Source organism: Quercus lobata, chromosome 9 (genome assembly GCF_001633185.2).
Source record: "Quercus lobata isolate SW786 chromosome 9, ValleyOak3.0 Primary Assembly, whole genome shotgun sequence".
In the NCBI taxonomy this organism is placed as follows: domain Eukaryota; kingdom Viridiplantae; phylum Streptophyta; class Magnoliopsida; order Fagales; family Fagaceae; genus Quercus; species Quercus lobata.
In genome coordinates, this window is record NC_044912.1 from 32,012,549 (window position 1) to 32,023,294 (window position 10,746).

At 39.2% G+C, this 10,746-nt stretch overlaps 1 pseudogene; it reads right to left on the minus strand.

Annotated features, from left to right (window-relative positions):
* Positions 1-5,392: 5,392 nt before the first annotated feature.
* On the minus strand, positions 5,393-9,591 carry LOC115961596 (annotated as a pseudogene).
* Positions 9,592-10,746: the final 1,155 nt, after the last annotated feature.

A 10,746-nucleotide genomic window follows, 5' to 3' on the forward strand; every position in this document is an offset into this window, starting at 1 on the left:
TGGCTTTGCGACCACATTTTCTCCAGATGGAGCCCATTGATCATAAAACATGGTTTCCACCAAGTGGGCTTCTGCCTGCTCGAACGGCGAAGGGTTCGCCGCTATGCGTATCATCCTGACATTCAATCTTCCCTTCACACATTGGTGATAGGTGGATGGGACTAGTCGATGTTTGTGTAACCAAGGCCTTCCCAAAAGCACATGGTAAGATACTTCCGTTCTGACCACGTGGAAGCGAGCTAGAGAGGCTATAGGGCCTACTTTCAACCATAACTGAATGTGGCCTGCGGTGTACTCACCTCTCCCACCGAATCCCGTTACTTCCATCGGGCATCCTTGGATCTTTTTCTCTGAAATTCCTGCGGCTTGCAGGGTGCTCAATGGAATGAGATTTACGGAAGCACCTGTATCCACTAGGGCCTTCTTAATGGGGATCTGATTGATAGATGTTGCTAAATAGAGAGGCCTCCTATGATCTGGGTGCCCCACTTCCATATCTTCACTGCTAAATGTGATTTCTGTTGATTCCTGCAGGAGGGCCCTGTCTTCTGGCATCTCTGCTGACAGGCATTCCACCCCTGCTTCGGAGGCGATGCTTACCAAAGCTTCCGTGGCTATTTTTCTTTCTTTTGCTGTAAGTCCCAACTGGTCAAATAGATTTTTGAACTTGGCACTCTGCTGAAGAGTGGTAATTGCCGCGGCAGGTAGGGCCAAGTTTTCATCCTCGTCTTCTCCCGGGTCTGCACATATCACTACTGCTGCTACACCCTTTCCCTTGTGGTTTGGGAGTGGGTTTCTTTGGACTTCCTGCTGGGTCAGCTCTAATGTGTCTTCTTTGATCCTACGGTGCACCAGCCTGCGAAGCGTCCAGCATTCTGCAGTGGGGTGTTGTACATAGTTGTGCAAGCGGCAGAAGCGATGATCTCTCCTTTCTTCCTCCGTAGGCTCTCTAGAAGCCTGGTTGGGTTTAAAGATCCCGTCCGCTATCCATTTGTCAAGTAGCACTTCCAGCTCCTTAGGAGTGCATGGTAGGGGTGGGGGTGTATCATACTCCCTCCCCTTTGTTCTCCTTCTCTGGTTTCCAGTGGACACCGCCATAGCCTGCGGTGCGTTCCTCTTATCTGAACTGGGTTTCACGGACTGAGCTGTCTTTCTAGCTTTCTGTAATAGCTGTGCAAACTAGGAAATCTCTAGATTCTCCAGGATAGCTCTGAACTCCCGAATCATATTGGTCATGCACATTTCTACCAACGTCCTCTCCTCACAGTGATCATAGCAATCAAGTGCTATGTCCCTGAATCGTTTGATGTACTCCATTAGATCCTCTCCATTCCTTTGCTTCGTCGCCTGCAGAGTTGCGAGCGTCACCGTTTCTTCCCCGTGAAAGTATTTAGTGCAAAATACGTCCACCATGTCATCCCAGGTTGGGATTGACCCTGGCTTTAAACCAATGTACCAGGTGTATACCCGGTCACATAGTGACTTTGAAAACTCCCGCAAACATAAGTCTTCGTCTGTTGCGTAAGGGCCAAGGGTGTCAATGAATTTGCTCACATGCTCTACTGCACTTCCCTTCCTGCCATCGTACTGGGCAAAGGCCCTTGGTTCATACCTCTCGGGGTACGGTTTGCTGAGTACTTTTAGAGGATAGGGAGGTCTCTTTGCGTAAAATCTCTCTTTTGGTGTTCTTGCTCTCTCTTGCTCCAAGAGAGCCGCTACCTTAGCCATGGTGATGAAACGCTGTCCTGCGTTCCGAGGGACACCTCCTGCCAGTGTCTCTTCTCTGTCTGCCGCATGATCCGGGTCATGCTAGCTGCCTTTTTCTTTTGTTTTGTTTGCCTTCAGTTGACGGATCTCTTCCATCATCTGTTGCTGCGAGTGCTGCAATGATTGGAATACTTCGACAAAGGTGTTGACATTGTCCACGGGGACTCTTGTCTGAGGCTGAGGATCAGCCCCCGTTCTGTTGGCACCTTCCGTTTGGTTAAGTTGCTCTTGGTGAGGCGTCTTTGGCCTGGATTTTGCTTGTGAGGGTACGACACTCATATTCCGTGTTGTCCTGGACTTGGGTGGCATTGTTTGCGAGGGGCTCTGTTTTTTTTTTCCTTTGCCCCTGTCTGCTTCCCAACTCCCCAGTGAAGTCGCCAATTTAATGTAGGGGCCTTTTCTGTGTGATATGGTATGTTGGGCTACCTCCTGCGGTAATGGGCTGGGCTGCCTCTTGCGGTGATGGGCCCTAGTGTTTCTGAGTAAGGGAGCTGGGGCCAGTCCAATTGTAACTCAACTTGGGCCGGTTTGTGCACAAACTTATGCCCTGTCTGCCAGGTGCAAGTTTACGGCAAGCAGAACTGTTGCAGACGGGTTACGGCAGACAGATATAATAATAACGAAAACAGAGTACTTTGACTTATTTAAATAAACAGCTATGTATTTCCTACTTAATAAAGCATGATTACAGTCATAATGATATCGATCACAGAGAAGAACGAAGAAAATAATACTGGTTAATTTAAATGGGTATAAATTAAGTTTTAAACTTAGTCTGCCGCAGCAAAGCCAAAGAGGGGAGAACGCCTCTTCTCAATGCAAATAACCCCCTCAGGAAAAGGATCCCGCCGTGGGGATTAATGGTTTTGAGGGAGTCGGACCTGAATGGTTGTTGCCCAAAAGAAAAAGTCCTTGTTTGCGTTTTGGAAGAAGGTAAGATTTGAAGGGGGAGAGGGAGAAAACGATCTATGGGTGCATGCCCTCTTTGAAATAACTCTCGTTTTTTCTTAGTTTTTCTTATCTTTTTCCTTTCTTCTTGCTCTGTTTTCTCCTTTTTACTCAAGAAAATATACTATGTTTTTCGATCCCCTTTACAGGGTACGGCAAGAGCCTTTTTATAGTGCCTGCCGCAACCATGGTTTTACCATTTTGCCCTTTAACCGCCTCTGTCTAGTCTGGGCATACTTGCCGACCACCAGAGGTGTGTGCCACTCACCCTTGCCAGACAGAGGCAGGTTTCAGTTCTCCCCTTGCCGTAACGCTTCTTTCCTGCCACGGTATAAATGCTTTCTCTCTCTACTCTCAGAGCATGCACCAACGGTTCCCCCTCAAACTTGCCTCTTTTGGGTGGTCTATCATCCCAACAAGACGTACCTCCCAAAAGAGGCTTGGGCAGGAGCCGTAAATAGATCTTTTCCCTCCCTCCCCACCACCAAACCACACCCCCTTTACCTCTTACCTCTGGCCCATGGCCCCACCATGTCCTATATTGGCTGGGTACAGGCTGGTGGTGCCTAGGCCTTGCGCGTGCTTCCCTTTCAAATTTGTCCAAGAGTCTGCCTGCTGCTCATGCGTCTGCCATGACCTGGAGACTCTCCGTCTACGTTTTCTTAGCCTTTCATGTGGGCTTTCCTTTGGTTTTTCGCTCCATTCAGGAGCTGGGCCTTGTATGCTAATGGGCTTCACATTTCCTTGGCCCACTTTTGATTTTCTTTACTGCCTGCCATGTTGAACTGTTATTCCTGCCGTAATAACTTAATCCTGCTGGACCTCCTTTTGGGCCAGCCATTTATCCCTTTTCTCAGTGGCCTATTGTGGGCACTGTTTTGCTTTTACTTATGGGCTCCTATGTCCCTTTGGGCTTTTCCCTTGGACATCCATGGTCCGATTGCTTTCTTCGGGCTTCCTCGGCCCGTTTGCTAGTTCCACACTCCCATGGGCTTCTTACTAACTTCATTGGGCTTCCCCGGCCCAATAACCTTATTCTTATCTTTGGAGTTCATAGGCCTGCCATAAACTCCTTACTCTCTTAGTTTACAATTGCCTTGGGCCTGTGGCGGCCCTTTCTCACTTTTCTACCTCATACTCTTCCCATGGGATGCTACTTCTTTCTTTCCTGGCTTCCTTGAGCCCGCTTGCCTCTTCAAGACCCCTTTATTTATTTGTTGGGCCTGTGATCCATTATTCCTGCCGCTTGGGCCTAATGGGTTTTTTGCTATTTATCTTGTCAATTCTTTGTGGCCCTCATTATTGGGCTTTTCTATCTGTTGGGCTTCCACAAATGGCCCTCAACAGAGATTTTTTAAGAGAACAATCGAAGAAGGTAATTCTGTTATAGCAGTTCCATTCACATCTAGCTCCTCCAGACCTTTGATATTCCCCAAATTCTTTGGCAATTAATTAATTTTTGAGCAACCAGACAAAGTGAGAATTTTTAGAGACATCAAACAACAACAAACATTTGGAAGACTTGAAAGGTTTTTGCAGTCTCCTAGATCTAATTTAGTAAGGCCAGTTAAATGCTCCACAGACAATGGTAGTTCTTTTATGGCAATCTCATTCAAATAAAGTTCCGACAAATTTGACATATTTCCCACAATCTCCAGAAACTTCTTTAGTCTTGAACAACCAGAAAGAATAAAAATTTCAAGAGATTCCAAGTTGATCTTGGGTGGAAGGCTCTCAAGGCACTTGCAACCATTTAGATCCAATCGAGTAAGCCATTTGAGATTTCCAAGAGATTCATGAATCTTTGATAGTCTTATACAATGTTGAAGAATCAACTGCTTCAAATTTGGGACTCTACTAAAGTCCAAGGTCTTGATCAAGTTTTGAGAGTCACTGAGATCTATAAGGTTTAACTCATCAAAAATCTATTATGAAAAGGAATATAATAAACATTTGCATAAGTAATAATCTTACCAAATTTCCTTTCCATAGTTGTTTGTTGCCGCTACAATGCATTCTCAATTCAACAAGTTTGTCTGGTTGGAAATTGGTTGGTAGGCATTTTAAATGATATTCATGCCATTCAATAACACGCAACTCATTAGAAAGATAACTAAGACCTTCTGGAAATTGCACCTTACCCCTATTGAGGTCTTTTGGAAGTTGCATAGTACCATTTATGAAGTCTTGTGGAAATTTCTCATTACCAATTTTAAGCAATCTCAAATTTTTCATCTTTGAGAAGGCTTCAGCACGCAAGTGTTCCATTTTTTGAATAGGAAATTTTAGCATTATGCCTTCAACTGCCTCTGTTCCCTAATAAATAAAACAATGAATTTAGACTAATTAGTAAATTCTTAGAAAATTTTATAGTAACATATATACTTCTTAAAGTTCAGGTTTATACTAGTCTAAATTACAGTATTATTCTTCAATACACGAATGACATCCTCATAAATCCACAACCTACTACGTCCACCAAGCTCTCTAGGGGATTCGCGACAAACGATTTCTTGACCCATATCTTGTAGCAAATCATGCATCCCTAAAGCACCATTTTCATTAATGGTTATGAGAGATTTTTTCATAAGAACACCAATATTGTAATCTGGATGGTAACCAAAACTTTGTAGTACATCTCTTATGCAATCTTTGTGCTCTCCTTTTAAAAAACATGCAATATCTAAAAACAATCATTTCTGCGTATTTGTAAGCCCATCAAAACTTATTTGAAGCAGAACCATAATATTTTCATCAAATTCTAATTTTAGATTATTTAGGGCACTTTTCCATTCATCCATTGTTTTATCAAACAACAAAGAACCTAAAACTTTAAGAGCTAAAGGAAGGCCTTTAGCATAATTCACAAAGTCCTTAGACAAAGTTACAAAATTTTATTCAGGATGAGGTTTATGGAAAGCTTTCCAACTAAAAAGCTTCAAAGCATCATTGTCACTCAACCCCTTGGATGTATATATATCTTTCACACCACAACTTATTAATATTTGGCTATCTCTGCTTGTTACAGTGATTCTACTCCCCGCACCAAACCAATCATGTTTCCCTGCTAATGCTCCTAATTGTTGTTCTCCATCCACATCATCAAGAACAATAAAAACCTTTTTATTATGTAGTGTATTCCTTATAACAGCGATTCCCTCATAAACATTCCATATTTTTATTTCACTTTCCATGAGGATCTTAGAAAGAAGTTGTTTTTGTAAAGAAACTAGACCTTGATTTTTAGTTTCTTCTCTAATATTAGCAATAAAGCTACTAGCTTCAAAGTTTCCTGAAATTCTTCTATAAATTTCTTGTGCAAGAGTTGTTTTGCCCATTCCACCCATCCCGCATATCCCAACAAAGCGAACATCACCCAACCCTTCACCTAAGTATGAACCCAACATTTCCTCCACACATGAGTTCATTCCAACAAGGTCCTCATAAACACTAGAGAATTTGTGATACAACTTAGTGCATATCCTTCCAATGATTTCTTGGATAACTTTTGATTCATACCTACAAAGAAAATTGCAAAACAATAATTTTGATGAGGCAAACCTAGCCACATTTAAAGATAAAACATTCAGCATATAATCATAATCTTAGCTTCGTTTAGCCACATTGAGAACGCCTAATTATATTTAGTCCTCTTTGTTTTACATTTCTTGGAATGCTATTTTCAAGCGCCCTTTTTTCATAAAAATAAAAAAATAAAACAATTGAAGTATTAACTATATAATTCTACTTTTCGCCTAACCACTTGCTTTGGACATTTTTACTAGCTTATTTTTTTTCTTCAAATAAAAAAAAAAAAAAAATGATGTATTAACTGTATAATTCTATTTTTCGCCTAACCACTTGCTTTTGATATTTTTACTTGCTTATCAAGACAATTCTGCCAAAAACATAAAGTAGCAATTCGTTTGAAAACATTACGGGTGGGCGGGTAGCTTATATAAAGCAAAGCTATGTAGACTCCATAAGTCACATGTAGAATGAGGATTACCAAGTTCGTGACTTTTTGCTCATGTTGGGTAATTTAGGGACTACCATGCCAAACTATGCAAATCCAAAGTCCAATTTGAGATTATAATTTCCAAAGTTTGTAATAAATATGGGACAAAGAAATTCATTGCAAGATGTATTATGGGGGCAATTTTAGAGATATAATTGGCCAAATTTGTTGTGAGGCCCAAGTCTGTGTAATTGTGTACTTGCATGACACTGATTTAGTACTACTAGGATCAGAATGGGGTTAGTCTAGGTTATTTTAAAAATAGTTGAATACTTACGAAGTAAAAGAAAAAAAAAAAAGGTAAGAAATGATAAATAAATTCAAGAAAAAAAGAAAAGAAGAAAAGTTGACAAAAAATAGCATTATTTCAAAGAAACTCTTACTTATCCTTTAAATCCCATCCGGCAAGATCGGCAACTTTTGTTAGAGCAGCTTTCCACGTTTCTATATTTCTCATGTTATCCTTGAAACTCTCTTCGTGTTTATCAAAGGCTTCTGCAAAAGTCCCCCTATGATTCCGCACATCACTAGGATCTACATAGTGAAAAACAGGTAGAACTACCAATCCGGTCTTTTTCATGCACTCAACGATCTTTGATAGTTCAATCAAGCACCACTTTGAAGAAGCGTAGTCCCTTGATAAAATAATCACAGCAAACCTTGATTCTTTTATTGCTTTCAAGAGTTTTGGGGCAATTGATATTTCTCGCTTAAGTTTTTCATCGTCCTTAAAAGTGGATATGCCTTTTTGTTTCAAAGCTGTTTATAGATGATCTGTAAATATTTTGCAGGTGTCCTTGCCTCTGAAACTAAGAAATACATCGTATTTCCCTCCTTTGGAAGAAGAAGAACAAGAAGATGATGGAAGAAGAGCCATAAAAGAAATGGAGGAGCTTGAATAGTGAGGTTATAGAGATTTAAGAAATTGCAGGTATGACTGAAAAAAACTCAAAAAAGCCTCTTGCAAAACGAGTGAGAAGATGGGTCAAAAGTTTTTATATTCTATGACTCATTAACTCATTTTTTGTTAGAGTTGGTGGGCAAGTGGGCATCCATTTGAGTGAGTGAAATTTCTCCAGGCCAAGACGAGTGAGTGAAATTTCTCAACTTCTTCTTCTTTTGCTGCTTTTTTCACGTGGGCATGGGCGCCATCTGAGTAGACGTCCGTATGCACAGGAAGATACCTGGAAGAGGACCACTTGCACGCAGAATCTAATAAAAATTTCACTCACTCAATATCACAATTTATTAAAATAGTCTACAATGAGTAGTGAAAAAAATGTGATTGATATTTTTTTTAAAAAGAAAAAAAAGGTGATAAGTTGATGAAAAAATAGTGAACAAGTTTCTTTGAATAGATTACTTGTGAATGTCAGTCCCTCAATAGGTTATTTTTTGCTAAATAATGGTCCCTTTTTTTTTTTTTAAAAAGGACAAAATCGCTACAATTCCTACAAAAAAATTAACATGATTATATATTTTGGAAATTTGATTGCTAGAGTGTATGTTCTATATGTTATTTATTATTCAATCTATAAACTTATTTTTTATACATAATTTTAGACTACAAAAATTTCAAATTTAAATATTTAATTGATGACATATCTATTGATATTTAATTTTCTAAAAATTTTACAAACATAAAAGATATAAAAAGAAAATATAATCTAATGGAGCGTATTAGTCAAAATTCACATCTAATAAAAATATAATTAATGGAGTTCGTTGACAAACTTTGTCCTAAAATAAAAAGGAAATGGTTAGCAAAACAAAACTATATAGATGAAATGATATATTTACTTCTCTATCAAATAAGTCATCTTTGGAGTCATTGAGTGCACGGCAACTGTATAAATATTAAATAGGAGAGCAAGCAAGTCAGCATGACTAGAAACAGTAGCATTATAAATATTTTCAATGTAAAATTGATGGGTAATGGTAAAGTCAGTGGGACTTGATTTTATTTTGGCACAAGGCACAAAGCACATCCATCATCTCTTCCCTTGCAAATAGGATAGTAAGCAAGTCAGCAAGACTAGAAACGGTAGCATTATAAATATTTTCAATGTAAAATTGATGGGTAATGGTAAAGTCAGTGGGTGGTTGGGATAGATAATGAAATGAATTGGACTTTATCACTTGACTTGATTTTATTTTGGCACAAGGCACAAAGCACATGCATCCATAATACATGGTTCAATCGTGGGCGAAGTTTGTCCTCTTGAAATAACAATTTTATTATTATTTTTTCAATTTGTATTAAAATTTTTGATATAAAAGTATTAAAAACCTCGTAGATTCACTTTTAGTAAAGAAAAAAAAAATTGTTTGGTCACTTGGGGTCTGTTTGGATACCGCTTATTTTGCTAAAAACTGAAAACTTATTACTGAAAATACTGTAGCAAAATATTTTGGGTAAACTACGTATTTGGTCCCTATTATTTACACCATATTTCAATTTAATCTCTAACCTTTCAGTTGTGTCAATTTGGTCCCTAACTTTTCAGTGTTATATCAATTTAGTCTCAACCGTTATCTTTTGAATGGAAAAGTCTGACATGTCAAACGGCTTAAATAAAAAATTAATTTATTGCCACATCAACTGTCACCTGGACTAACATATTAGCATAATTTTAAAATTTAAAAATTAAATAAACATCAGATAGGTGAAACTGAGTAAATTTTGGGATCAAAATCCCTAACTCACGTCTATTAAAAAAAAAAAACCCCTAACTCACGATTGCTTCTGTTTGTGATGGGTTCACAATCTTCCTATTGGTCCTCAATCCCCTCATTATATCAGTAAAACTTCTTGCTGCCCACTGTGTTGTTGAAGAGATGAAGCAACAAAGGTCCATTACTATCCAGATAATTTGTTACATTCTAATTCAATTCTTCACCAGCGAAAAGATAGGTTCAATGCATATTACTTTCCATGTAGTAAAGTAACAGGTTTAAAAAGTTATATACAAGGGAGAGTTCCTATATACGCAAAGTTATGATTAATGTTGCTTGTCAAATAGTCTGGAATATCGAAGATGGAATACAGAAGGAGTCTGGATGAAAACGTAGTGCCTCACCTTTTCTCTTTAGAGGATCAAAACGTGAAGCAATCGTAAGTTAGGGATTTTTTTTTTTTTTTATAGACGTGAGTTAGGGATTTTGATCCCAAAAGTTACTCACTTTCACTTATTTGTTATTTTTCATTTTTTAATTTAAGATTATGTTGACATGTTAGTCCAGGTGGCAATTGATATGACAATAAATTAATTTCTTATTTAGGTTGTTTGACACATCAATCTTTTCCATCCAAGGGATAACGGCAAGGGTTAAATTGACACGATACTGAAAGGTTAGGGATCAAATTGACATAATTGAAAGGTTAGAGACTAAATTGAAATATGGTGTAAAGTAGGGCTGTCTAGACCCAATTAGAGCCCGAAAACCTGGCCAAACCGCCCAACGCCGACCCAATTTTGACTCGAACCGAAGGTCCAGTCGATCGGCGGTGGGTTTCTGTTCTTAAGAACTGACACCGGCAGGTCAAGTGGCGGGTTTGCTTCTCCAAAACCTGAGCAACCCGAACCCAACCGGAGTTGTATAAAAAATCCTGCAAAATCAAGCCAGATCTGGCAAGATCTCGACCAAATCCGACTAAATCTAGTGGGATTTAGCTAGATTCGGCCAATTCCAACAATTTTTAGTGAAAAATTTTAGATTCCAACGAAAAAAATGAAGATACAAGCGAGATTTTCCAGATTCTAGCGATATTTTTCAGATTCTGGCAATGTTTTTTTTTTTTTTTTTTTCCAGATTTCGATGATTTTTTTTACTCCAACAACCAATAGAACCGACTGAAGCTCACCCTCACCCGAAACTGACTCGACCAATTTTTCCGGCAGTCGGTTCCCGGTTCCTCTACCCTCCACCTGATGCCGGTGGGTCGAGTCCAGGTTGGGCCCAAAACCAACCCGACCCAACCTGTGGACAGCCCTAGTGTAAAGGATAGGGAT